Source organism: Tursiops truncatus, chromosome 7 (assembly GCF_011762595.2).
Source record: "Tursiops truncatus isolate mTurTru1 chromosome 7, mTurTru1.mat.Y, whole genome shotgun sequence".
In the NCBI taxonomy this organism is placed as follows: domain Eukaryota; kingdom Metazoa; phylum Chordata; class Mammalia; order Artiodactyla; family Delphinidae; genus Tursiops; species Tursiops truncatus.
In genome coordinates this window covers 112,954,174-112,967,785 of record NC_047040.1, presented here as the reverse complement: position 1 = coordinate 112,967,785, position 13,612 = coordinate 112,954,174, and the positions used below count along the sequence as shown (strand labels likewise).

Sequence of the window (13,612 nt, the reverse complement as noted above, 5' to 3'; positions counted from 1 at the left end):
AGCAAAGAAGAAAAAGCCTGCACATCACCGCTGTTCTCGACGAATGATCCCCTTATGTACGTGGATCTGCCCCGGGGGGAGGGGCTGGGAGGGCAGGGGGCAAACGCAGGAGTGTGTGGAGGTGGCCCCATCTGAGCCCAAGGACCTCCTTGCATCCAGAGGACAAAGGAGCCCTGCCACTTAGCGAGTGGGAATGAGAAGGCTGGTGTCACCAAGGTATGAGGATTGAGAGATGAAACTCCTGAACTAGACTAGGGGCCTCAGGAGGGTGTCCCCCCCTTATCCCTGGGCACACGTGGAGATGCGCCTCGTCTTGCTGCCCCTTGGGCGGATCTTAATGCCCAGCTAGACCACGTGGGTCCTGACGGCAGCAGTTTGCCCTGCCTGCCCCTCAGAAAGTAAGCTTTGGTGGCAATGCCGAGGCAGAGGGACACCGTCCCCAGGTGTGTAGGACAGAAAGGAGTCCTCCCAAAGCAGGAGTCTTTGAAGGATGAAGAATCCCGCGAGTCCAGTCGCTGGAGGCAGACATTGGTGCTCACGTGCCACCAGGCCACCCTGCACGGGCCCCACCCCCCCCCAGCTTCCTCCCTGTGTGGTGGACACCCAGCTGGGGCCAGAGGGTCGGGGGAGCAGGGGGTCTGCAGCGCACCCCCGGTAGGAAACCAAAGGCAGTCTTCTTGTGGCACGTTTGTACGATGGAATACTACTCAGCCGTCAAAAAGAATGGAATAATGCCATTCACGGCAAATGGATGGACCTAGAGATTCTCATACTAAGTGAAGTAAGTCAGACAGAGAAAGACAAATACCATATGATATCGCTTATATAGGGAATCTAAAAAATGATACAAATGAACTTATCTACGAAAGAGAAACAGACTCAGGGACATAGAGAACAGACTTGTGGTTGCCGAGGGGGAGGGGGGGTGGGGGAGGGATTGGGAGTTTGGGGTCAGCAGATGCAAACTATCATATACAGAACGGTAAGCAACAAGGTCTGCCTGTAGAGCACAGGGAACTATACTCAATATCCTGGGATAAATCATAATGGAAAGAATATGGAAAAGAATGTGTGTATGTGTATAACTGAATCACTTTGCTGTACAGCAGATACTAACACAACATTGTAAATCAACTATAATAAAAATTTTTTTTTCTTAAAGCAACCCTCTTCTGGCTGCTTGCGAGGGTGGCTTCGCCTGAAGGTCAAGATAAAACCCGCGATGGGGGGCTGGGAGTGGGGTGGGGAGAAGCTGCGAGTGTTTTGTTTGGTGCAGCGGCTGGCGTTGCCTCGGTAGCTGAGAACATCAGCTCTGGTCACGCTTCCCTCCTCTCCAATCCTATTACTCCCTGCGGTTGGGCTCCGAAAATAGTCCCTGTCAGCCCCATCATCACAGTTCAGCGTTTCCACCACCGGCCACTTATTGTTCCTTGGACACAGGCATCGTTAACCCCTCCGCTGCCAGCCAGCCAGGGGCACCTGGGCTGAGCGGCCACCTTTGGGAAAATGGTTTTATTTTCATTCCCTTCATCACCGCGGGGAGCTCCAAAGGGCGCTGAGGGGCCTCCGTGCCAGACACTCCAGACATCCTTTCACTTTAACTCGCTCGATAAACTGCCCCGCAACGTTGGCGGCTCTGTCCGCATGTGTTGGAAGAAGGAGGGGAAGCGACTTGCCCAAGGTCATCCAGCCGGTGTGCGGCTGAGCCCAGGTACAGAGCAGACTACCTGACTCAGGACCCCGGACTGGGCCCAGGAATCTGTACTTTTAACCAGCACCATACACATGAGTGTGATGGTAAAGTCCATCAGGAACCCACAGCTGTCCTGACATGCTGCCGGGCCCCCAGACAACGAAAGAAAATTGGCCTTTTGCCGTGCAGTGTGCTCTTCAGAATGTTAACATACATCACTCTACTTCTTTTCATAACAAGTAAATTTTTCACGTGAGAAAATGGAGTTTCTTCCATGGCACCAGATTGCTCTCTCTAAAGAAAACAGCCAACAGTTTTACAGCAAAAGACCAGCCTGGATAAAGAACGCATGTGTCACACGGTCCTGAGTGTGGAGTAGGCCCCCAGGAGGAAAGCAGCTGAGACAGTGGCTTTGAGGACAGGTTCTGGGACCAGACAGCCCCAGAGTTGTTGGGGGCTTGAGTGACATGGTGTGGGTCTTGGGGCTGGCACAGGGCTTACCGCTAGTGGCAACATCTGAAATACACTGAGGCCTTGATATGTACAAGACTGTCCTGAGAACCGTCTATTTGTTAACTCACTTAGACTTGTCAGGCAGATTTTGCTATTAGCCCCATTTTACAGGTGAGAAAACAGAGGCTACTTAGTCCTGGAAGTACGGTTGGAAACTAGGCACCTGGCTTTGGAGCGTTTGTCCTGTCATCATTAGATGTGTTCTCCCGACGACCTTGACCCATCACTCAGACACACCGGTCTTTCTGCACCTGCCGGGCCTGGACCGACCACTCCTGGGGGCCCGTGGGGGGCCCTGGTAGGACGGAGGGATGCTCTCACTCACTGGATGCGTCCCTTGCTGTCAGGAGGCTCTCTCCACTCGGCGCTCTCGCTGGGATCTGTGACGTTCCCCGCATCCCCTTCCCTTTAGGCCTGGAGGTGGGAATAGATGCCTTGTGGGGACCAACAGCTTGGCCTTAACTTTGCAGAGAGTTCTTTTTATTAAACTCTCCAATCCTTCTACTTTGAGTGCGTGATCTGTTTCCTACTGTTACCCTGACTGGTACGGTAGCTAAAATATACAAAACCACTGCAATAAAAAACCCCAAACAGACAGGTTTTAGTGGACCAGAGCTAGAGGTCCTGAGATGGGTGGCTACCTGCCCAACTTTGCCCATGAGTTAGTGGCCCAGGTGGGCCTCCCGCCCCCTGTGCTGTTCCTCACACCTCAGGCTCTCTGGTCCCAGGGGGAGAAGGGCGCTCAGTCTGCCCGCAGAGAGGAAACCCCAGACTCAGGAGCAGTGGACGCTGGACCCTGGGAGTCCTGGGAGTGAAGGGGCTGGCCCTCGCTCGCTACGGGCCAGCTGTCCCCACCCAAGCCAGAAGCTGGTGGCCCATCAGACCTCAGAGGCTTTTGTAGGGCATCTCCACTTTGTCTGTGAGCTTTCTGCCACGTTACTTCATCTTTGGGTTCTGTCCCCTCTAAGGGAAAGCAGTGGGCTGGCCAGGGGCCCAGAATGCCCTGTTCCCCTTCTCTCTCTCACCTGCGTGTGGACACTGTAAAGCTCCCACCCCGAAAATAATGCCCGGTGTCCCCCTCGATGGCTAGTGACCAGTGCCTACTCCGTGGTTAGCCTAAGGCTCCGATTACACCTGACATTCAACCGCGACAGACGGAATGGATCGGCACCACTGTATAAATGAGCTGAGCAGAGCTCCACCTGAGAAAATACCTTGAAAGAAGGAAGAGCGTATTGGTCACAACGCTCAGCGAAAACTCGCTCAAGTCTAAAAGGGCATCCGTGAAGCCTTAACCTCCTTGTCTCCAGGCTCAGGCTCCGGAAGTCTCCGTGCCCCCCTCTGTCTTGGCACTGCTGCACGCCCAGGCTTGGCTTTGTGGGCTGATCCCCCACTAGCCGCAGCCCCTCCAGGCCCAGGGATGTGTGTCGGAATAAATAACGAACACCTTCCTTCACCCCCATCTGAACCTGGTAAAAGTCTGCTTCCCTCTCACACACAGCTCAACATGGCTCTTCCTAGGGCGTGGGGGTGCTTCCGCTGGGTCATGCAGCAGCCCCACGGGAGCCTTCTCAGACACCTGTGCACAAGTGACTCGGGCACATTTGAAATATGACTAGCACAACGGAGGAACAGAATTTTGCCTTTTACTTAATTTCCATTTACGTAGCCACGTGTATCTAAGTGGCTGCCATCTGGGCTGGTACAGCCTTGTAGCTTTTTGCTGGATCTTCTGATTCCAGCTGGAAGACGGGGGAGGTTTGGAGATCATTCTGAGACAGGCCTGGGACGTGGCAGTTGCCTCTTTTGCCCACGTTCCATCGACCGAAACTCATGCCTTGACCACATCCACCTGCAGCGGACCCTGGAGCTATAATCTCTCAGGCGCCCTGGAGGTAGAGGAGTGAGTTTTGGCGAGAATGTAGCAGCCTTTGCCCCACACCCTACTGATCACCTCCGTGCTTCCCAGACCTAAAAGTGCCTGGCAGGAGGCTCGCATTCAAGAAAGGTTTTTTGAATGAATAGATATGAACACGAGTAAGTTCGTGTGTCTGAGTATCAACATGGATGAAGTGGTGAAAAAACGAGTGAAGCCTGGGCAGTGGATTCAGCTCCCAGTGGCTGCTGGGAGCTCCAGGCCACCTCACTGACCCCAGGTGCTCCCTTCCAGGACCCAGAATACAGGGCAAAATGCAAAACCTCCAACACAAGCAAATAGCATCATTTAAATAGCAAATATTGACCCTGCGAGGAGATAAGTGGAATACAAAGTGCAGAAGCACCAGGGCAAACTCCCAGCCAAGCCAAGCATGTGGGAGGCCGTCTCAGAGCTGGGACCCCGGGGTCAGGGACAGAGCGGGCAGGGACGCCTTTAGGTGAACTTGCACACAAACCACCAGCAAGGGGCTTGTGGGCTGCATTCTAGGAACCAGGGTCTGTGTCAGAAGGTGGGAGTGGCCACGGGAGGGGTCCCGGGGCAGGGAAGGGGTGTGGGGGGAAGCCCAGGTTGGGGGTCAGGGGTCCTGAACTTTAACCTGCTGTGGGCCTGCAGGCAATCTCCTCCCTGCCCTGGGCTTTTGCAGCCTGAACAAGGAGAAGGCTGGACATAGGATTTCTGAGGCCCCTTCAACCTGAGAGACATGAAATTGAATCTCACCTCTGCCCCCAAGAAGCTGTACAGAGTCCAGCAAGACCTTTGACCTTCAGAGGCCTCAGTTTGCCCAACTATGAAATGGGAGGAATGCTGCTAACTTGGGTCTGTGGGAGAGAGCAGAGCCTGGGACTTAGGCAAATGGTCAGAGTAGCAAGAGATGGATGGACCACCTCCCTGATAAGCCTGGCCGCCCCGCCCCCAGCACTGAGGACCAGGGGTCTGTGGGGGTAATGTGATCCCATGAGGTCTGTCTCCTTCAAGGAGATGGGAGATCCTTGAAGGCAGAGGCACTGCCCAGCCAGGAGGGGTCGGGGGAAGCCTGACTTGTAAATTTCTGTGGTGTGGATATCCCCACCATGGCCAATTCCAAGCCACCAGGGCGTCACGGAACATGGAGCTGGAAAGAGACGTCGCGGGCGCAGCAGGCTGGGGGCGGCCCTGGGGTCGTCCTCACAGGCAGCCTGAGCGAGGCCTCCCCTTCTGCAGGTCAGACCCCGTGTGAGTGCGGTGGAGCCCTCAGAGCAGGCCGAGGCATCTCCTGGGCCCGCCTAGCCCCCCTCCTCAGCGGCCGCGCCCACCCCTGCCCCTCCCCACTGCTGGGGGACAGCAAGCCCCTGCTGGCTTCAGGGAGGCCTCGGGCAAGACTCTGCACGGCATTGACCATGGGTGGGTCCGGCTGGAGGGTCCAACAGGACTTCACTGGCACGTTGGCATGTCTGGGGGCAAACTCAGCATCTCTCCAGGGTAGCTGGTACTTGGGCTTCTGGGACATCTGGCTTTCCCAGAGGGAGCATCCCGGGAGAAGGAGGGGAAGCCACGTGACCTTTTCTGCTGCAGGCTCAGAACCCGGGCAATGTCACTTCTGGCCCTGGATTCAAGTGGGGTGGGGGGGGGCTGTTGGAATCCAACTTCACCTCTTGACGGGGAGTGCAGGGCCAAGTGCAGAAGGACACGTGGGGTGGGATACAGCTGTGGCCAGCAGGCACCAAAGGGGACCCTATAGCCAAGCTTTCACCCAGGTCACTGCCTCTGTGGCAGCCTAGGGAAGGTTCCGATTCACAAAGTATTACTAAGAAAACTCTGGGTCATGACTCTCCAATAACGTGATAGTTAAGATGATCTGAGCAATAACTGTGTGCCAGGCAAGGAGTCCTCGGTGTACACACAGGTTATCTCATTTCTTTCTCACAATAATCCTATGGGGTAGGGACTGTTATTCTCCCCATTTTACAGATGGGAAAACCAAGGTCCATAACAGGCAGTAGTCTCAATAACTTGCCAGGGAGAAGCACAGGCAGACGCCAGCATCGGGCCCCAGAGCGCAGCTGAGCCCATAACCATCGGCCCTTGGGTTCCCTTCCCGGGAAAACCAGGGAAGGAGCAGAGCAGCAGGCTGACCGCAGGCCTGCCACTTCCTAGCTGTGTCGCTACTTCCCTGAGGCCCTCTGGGTCCCAGCTTCTATGCCCATGAGACGGGATCCCAGGGCTTGCCAGGGGATGATACGGAATCACGCATAGTAGTGTCAGGCATGCGATTGGTACAGAGCAAACATTAAGTTCCCTTCCTTGGCCCCCTCAGGAAGGAAACTTGAAGACACTGCCCAGAACAAAGCTCTATTGTTCCCCAGGAGGGTGGGGACGGTGGAATTCTAGTGATGCTGTGATGAAAACCAACAGTGAACCCCACCTGGGAAAGGTAAAAGGGGTGATAACTGTAGCGAATACTTACCAAGTACATCTGAGCGCCTACTGTGTGCCAGGCTTCCTACTAGGTGCTTTGGATGCTAAACTCTCCCAACAAAGCTACAGGATACAATAAAAGAGGCTGAGATTCAGGGAGTTTAAGCATCGGACCCAAGTCCCAAAGCAGTAACTGAAGAAGAAAAATTCGAACCCAGCACCCTCTCATTTCCTGCGTGCCCTGCGTCTTGCCGGGGCTCCTGAGAGGCAATGCTGAAACACAGAAGCTCAGTATTTGGAGGAAAAGTAGTTTGGGAATCACCTCTGGGAAGGGAAATGACAGCCTGCTGTCAATTACACGAATGAGTTGCTGGCCTGTGGCCAGCTGGTGTCAGATCCAAACTCCTCTTGGAGCCCACGAGCCCCTGCCTGCTCTGGGTCCCTGGGACCTCTCTGATCGCATCTCCTCCCACACCACCTCTGCTTGCCCCCTTGCTGCTTTTGCCAGTCGCACTCCTGCCTCAGGGCCTTTGCACTTGCTACTCCCAGAGTTTGGAGTACTCTATCCAAACACCTGGGCGTGGTCCCCCTTCACCTCATCCAGGTCTCTGCTCCAAAGGTACGACCTTAGGGAGTTCTTCCCTAACCATTCTATGTATCGTTATACCCACCCCATTCTGTCCCATTATCCTGCCTTTTTTTCCTTTTTTGCCAAAGAGCACTTGGGACTAGCTGACATTACATTTATTTATGTTTATTTTCTGTCCTCCCCACTACAATGCCAGCCCTCGGAGGGCAGGGGCTTCACCTACGCTGTACAGCGCTGTATCCCTGGGGCCTGGAACAGGGCCAGCACACAGCAAGTGCTCAGTACAGAGTCACAGTCATAAAAGAAAGACTTGATTAGCAGGACAAAGGGCGGGGCACCGGGCTGAGAGCCTTGTGACTTAAAAATCACGCTGAAGGAGAACCTACTTAAGGCCTCATTTTTGTTTTTACTCAAAGCTTCATTGGTCTCAATGGATGGACACATCCTTGCCCGCTGATTCCAGAATTTTCAGCAGGTCTTTCCTAATAAGGGAAATGTTGCTCCACGGCTGAGCATGACCCCACCCTACAGGCATTGCCCCGGAAAGGGTAGTGGCCATAATATCTTCACAGGACACACGCAAGGCATCTATTGCCCAAGACCCAGAGGCCGGGCCACTTCCCAGGTGTGCAACCATGCAGGAGTGCAGGGCCCGTGCTCAGAAGGGCTGCATGCTGCATGTAATGCTCTGTCGTCACCATCTTGAAATTCTTAACGCTTAAACAAAGGGCCCACGTTTTCACTTGCGGTGGGCACCGTAAAGGGCAGCCAGTCCTGCCCAAAGAACTGACCAACGGTGGAGCCTTAGGCTTTCCAGATGTTGGTTATTTGTGGACAGAGGTTCCTTGGGGGTCTGCTCATCCACAGCTCCCAGAGCGCCATCTGCATCGCCAGATGAATTCACTGGGCACCTGTTGTGCGCCGGGCACTGTGTTAGATGCCAGAGGAGCAGAACGAAGGAGACATGGCACCTGCCCCTGGAGCTGCCAGTCAAGACGAGAGACTGGCAGGTGAAGGGAGAGGTTACAGGGCTCTCGCGGGGGCAGGTTGGGCACAGAAGGAAGAGCAACGTCGGCCTGCGTGGGTCCAGGTGCTATTCGGCCCCAGGCAATCTGGCCCCCAAGCCCACACTGTCACCACCCCCACTGAAGCCTCTGCAGAGGCACCGGGGGGAGGGAAGGAGGGGGACAAAGCAACATGGCTGGTCCTGGAACCGCGAGTTCTGGACCTGCCTGGGGCCCCGGTGCCCAGGAGGAGCCGGAGCCAAGGATGCTGACAGGCTCAGGGGCACGGGCTTCGTCAGCTCCGTTTGATGGCTGTTTGGTGGGGAAGGGAGCCCTGCAGGGGGTTAGACAGAGGGCTCTGTGTGATGACCTCTTGTCCGAGAGAGCTTCGCTGCAGCTACCGCAGCCCCTGGAGGAAAGCAAGGGGAACTCCCAGGAGGGAGAGAAATTCCTTTCAAAACATCTTCTCTGCTCCCCACGCCCGAATCCCCTCCTTTACTGGGCCTTGACCGTGAATCTCCTTCCATCCTTACAGGCAGCCGGCGTGTTTGTTATTAGCCCCACGTGTCGGAGAAGGAAACAGAAGCATGAGAGCGGGAGTGGTGGGCTCCAGATCACACGGTGACAGAGCCGCAGGAAGAGAGCATCTGGGGGCCCGAGGGCATGGACGCCCCAGCAGGCGGAGAGGCTCAGGCCAGCCGCAGGCTGGCGACCGTTTGCCACGGGGGGGTCCCCACGTGGGTCCTTGGAGGGGGTGGCCGGCGCCCTGAGCCCCCGGGAGGAGCAGCCGAGGGGCGGGGGCGCGGCAGGAAAAGAGCCTCCAGCTACCGGGGCGCTCGGCATCTGCGCGCTGGGGGGTCACGGCGCCCGCCCCGGCGCCCCGCCGGCAGCGCTTCCGCCTCTTCCGGGCTGTGCCGAGCGGATGCGCCGCCTGCGTGTGAACAGGGCTTGTTTTCCCTTCACGCCCTCGGGCTCCGTTTTTATGAAGAACTTCCTTCTGTTGGCGCTTTGGGAATATTCATTCCTGGCTTGCGCAGCGCGCGGGTGACAGTTGGGCTGGGAAATGTACCCGCGGCTTAATTAGGGCATCAGCAGACCGCGCCAAGAACCCGCCCCCGGACCCCAGGGACCCCAGAGCCTGTCCCCCGTTGCGGGAGGGAGCGTCACTGCTCCCGCCGTTGTGCGCACCATGATCGCTTCTGCTGCGCCTTCACTCACCCACCCGAGGGAGAGTCCTTCCCCGCCAGTGGGCGTCCTAAGGCCTCCTGCCGCCCTGCCCCTCAGACAGCCCTGGGCAGATGGACCGTGAGGGACCACCTGCTCTCCGTTTCCTACATCCTCACCAGGGCATCCTCAGGAGGATGGGATCACATGTAGGTTTCACCCTGATTTTGAGGAAGCTGAAAGTGACATTAACAGGAAGGCTGGCAAAGCTGGGTATACACATCATCAGCCTACATGGTTCAGGGCAGGGTGAGGGGGGACCTCACACCCCCAAAGCCCAGAAGAATACTGCAGAAGAAGGCCAATTGGATTGACAGTAAATGTCAAGCCAAAAAATAAATATTGAAAATTTGACTGCATATTAAATTAGAATCCTGCTATAAAAAAAATCTGGAAAAATATTTGCAACACATATGGCCAAGGGCGAGTTTCCTTAAATGTTAAAGCACTACTACAGTAGGATGAAATCAACAAGCCCAAAGAAAACGAGCAAACAGCAACAGGCCACTCTCTCAGAAAGGAAGCACAAACGGCTGCTAAAGAAATGAGATGTGCAGCCTTACTCGTAATGACAGAAACAAACGTGGAGGGGGGAAATGACATGGTGGTGTGAATTTGATAGAGAAACATCAAGACGTGTAGTCTCCTGGGAGAAAAGGACTGCAGGGAGGCGCTGTGAGGGGCTCCCACTGGATGGAAGGCCAGGACTGCATTCTGACTTCAGTGGATGGCGGGTCACTCACTCCTGGTGAGTTCAATGGGCTGTGCAGGGGTGAAGCCTGGGGTGAGTCTTCAGCCAGACTCTGCAAATCTCTGCTCCATCACCTCCCGGCTCCACGACTGCAGGCAGCTTACTTCTCTTCTCCGAGCCTCAGTTTTCTCATCTGTAAAGTGAGGTCAGGATGTGCTTCCAGGGAAGATTAAGATGCAGTTAGCAGAAGGGAAGAGTCCAGGAATAAGGCTGAAGCTGAGAGAGGGAGACCTGGGAGGAGAAACAGAGGGGGCAGGCCTGGGACTGCGGAGGGGATGGGGTAAAGATGGAGTTGGCCTTGGAGGTCCCACTTTCAAGGTTATCTGGTGGTGAAGGAAAGGGGAGAGCTTGAAAGAGGGATAGGATACAGAGGGGAAGATGGTCAGGTTGGGGAAGACGAACTACCTGCAGGCTGTGAAAATGACTTCAAGCTCCCAGGACCCCTGCTCTCCCAGCAGCATCTGAAAGCCAGGCCTACAGCTAATACTTACAAATGAGCACATTTTCTTCCCACTTATATTTTATTCTTTTGAAGAAAAAGATAAACAATTCAATAGAAAAAAGTGAGCAAGAGATTAGAACAGGCCCGTCATATAAGACTATGTGTAAATGGCCAATAAATCCATTAGAAATAAGAAAAGTGCAAATCACTACCAGAAGATACTGCGAATGAGCATATTTTATATGACCCAATCTAGCAGAAGTCCTGGTTACGCTTGCAGGGCCGAGGCACACACGAGGCCCATCGGAGGTTGGGCCAAAACCGAGCCTCCCGGGCACTGTTGGAAATGATGACATTTAACCCAGAGCTGCAAGGACAGCAAAGCCAGAGGAGCAGTCTGAAGCTTATGTGAAGAAGGAAGTGAAAACTCTGGCCTAAGGGGAGCCAGGCTCCATGGCCAAACAGCAAGGCCGACAGGAAAACAGATCCCGGGACTAGAGCGGGGAGCGAGCCTGAAGCACGTGCTCGTGGAGTGGTGATGGACACGCTCAACAAACACTAGCCAAGTACATCCCTGGAAGGAGGCTGTGAGGCTGTGAAAACAAGTTGTTCAAGCCTGTGCCCATGAGTACAGTGAGAATACAAAGACACGGTGGCTGTGAGGCCAAGAGCTGCGGGAAATGTCGCCGCGGGGCGCAGCACCGACCGGGTCGCCCAGTGGCCCTGCCCTTGCAGCTCTTGAGGCAGGCACTGTGCCCCCCCACCCCCCGAAAAGTGTAATCGGAACGGGCAGAAGATGTCTTGCTAGGGCCGCGCAGCGGAGCCCAGCCTGTCCGGATTCACAGGGTTGCTTTCCTTGATGCCGTGGGTTCCTTCCACAGAGCAGGAAACCCTACTCACCTTGGCTAGAGAAAGGGAAAGGTTATTAGGGCTCCAGGGCTCACAGATTCCAGGGGCTGTAGGGGTGTGGCGGGCAGGCGGGTGAGGGCAGCAGTGGGGACCTCAGGAACAGGTCGCAGGGCGCACACCGCCCTAGCGTCCCCGCCGTTGTCAGGCCTCGGTTCCCCAGCTCCCGGGGCCTCCCCAGCAGACTTGGTCAGACCAACAGACATATCTGATTGGCTACAGGCCAGCCAATGGCAGGCCCCCTCTCAACGCCTGCTCCAATCAGCTCCAGGCTGGGCTTGCGGAGGGCAAGCCTGGTTGGGGAGAGGAAATGGCACAAGGCAAGCAAATTAACTGACGTCTGGGTCGTCCTGAGCGACGTGTGAGACGGAGGAGTGCCTGGCAGTGGGGTCAGCCGGCCTGGGCTCCATCCTGGCCCTGACGGGCTGTGAACGCAGTGCATTCTCTCTCCGAGCCTCAGTTTCCTAGATTGCAAAATGGTAGTAATAATACGTTCGTCACAGGATTGTTGTGAAGGGAAAATGACATAATAAACAGGAGAGTGTTTTGTAAACCGCAAAGCTAGAGGCCAGTCGTTTTATTTCACACCAAAGGGAGTGAATGTTTGGGGGTTTTATTGTATTTTACAATGAACCTTGGTCCACCCCCAGCCGACGCTGGACACAGGTCAGACATTAGAGCTATATCCTCAGCCTATGAGAGAAAATGCATACAAGGTTTCCTCCAGAACGCACTGGGCTGCACAATCTTAGCTCTGGTGGCACCTCTGCCTCCAGGGAAGCTGGTTAGGCCCTCCGGGTCTCAGTTTCCTCATCTGCAAAGTAGAATCCTTGCCCCGTTCACACATTGCTGGAGGATGAACTTACTCTGTTTCCTCTTCCCTCTCTTCCTGTCTGGGGTTCCTTGGTTGGTAGCAGCCCTTGGGAAGGACAGGAGCCCTTGGAAACATTTCCGCATCCTCACCAAACTCTCCCTCTTCCAAAATCCTCTGACACTCTGGCCATCTGCCCGCACTGCCCAATGCCAGACAAGGGTGCATTCTGCATTCCAGTTTTAATGTTTCAAGTGCATCAGTAACACTTTCACAACTGGATTATAAGCCTGAGAGGTTGTCTTTAACCTCTTTCGTGGAAATCACAACTGTTGTCTGCGTGACCAGAACGGGCACCCAGCAAAAGTTTGTTAGAGGAACCGGAACAGAGCAGCCCTCCTACAGCTGGGCTTCCGGACTCAGGGCTCCTTCCCGTCCTGCTTGCAGCCTCCTGATACCACACGGTCCTCAGCAGCCCCACAGCTTCACTTTCCCGGACCCCGGATCCTGGGACCGGGCGAGGAGGGGCTGCCGCTCCCGAGCTCTCACCCAACCCTGCAGGCCCGGGTGTCATCTCCTGCAACAACTGACAACGACGCCTCTACCGCGCTGGTGTCACTTTTAACACTGAACGTTCGCACCCCCGGCTGACTGCGCAAGGAGGCCCCAGCAGAGCCGCGTGCAGCCGCACCCCACGTGTGGAGCTGCTAATCCGGCAGTTGTTCAGCAGGTTCTCTCCGCCCCACATCCAAACGTGTTATTTCTGGAACGGAGCTGCACGAGCACCGAGAAGCAACAGCGGGACCTGCCTGTAGCGCGCCAGCCTGGGGAGGCGATGGCAGGCAAAGATGTGGGGCCTGGGCCGCTGCCCCCTGCACACAGCTCCCCAGAAGTAAGAGGGCGAAGAGAAAAAGGAAGGGGAAAGCGCGTCACCACAGCGCTTTAAATGTTTTATCAGAGCTGCATGTTTACCACGTTTTCAAAGAATATTTCATGACGTAATGGTTAGAGACAAAAGCGGCAGGCAGAAGCCTATGCACAAAGTGACAGCAACTCTGTAATGTGCGGGGTACACATCACCACGGCTCACCTCTATCCCCCCCACCCTCAACCGCCAGGCGCGCTGAAGGATCTCACTTCCTCACCCGCGGAGCTCAGGCGTGGCCACGTGACTCGCTTTGGCCAATGACGTGTGAGAGATGTCAAAGCGTCACTTCCTGGTGGCAGCCTTTAATTGCTGGCTCCTGGCTCCCCAGCTCACACTCCTGCAGCTTCAGGCGCCCTGGGCGAGTGGACGGTGTGTGGGGGCCAGGAGGCTGCAGGAGCCAGCGTCAGGGGGAGCAGCA

At 55.5% G+C, this 13,612-nt stretch overlaps 1 long non-coding RNA gene across 1 annotated transcript; it reads right to left on the bottom strand.

Moving 5' to 3' along the window:
• Positions 1–3,970: 3,970 nt before the first annotated feature.
• Positions 3,971–8,721, bottom strand: LOC141279115 (uncharacterized). Its single transcript, XR_012332870.1, has 3 exons — positions 8,666–8,721; positions 6,589–6,662; positions 3,971–4,095 (listed from the first exon to the last, which is right to left on the bottom strand). It is a non-coding gene; the product is annotated as an uncharacterized lncRNA (long non-coding RNA).
• Positions 8,722–13,612: the final 4,891 nt, after the last annotated feature.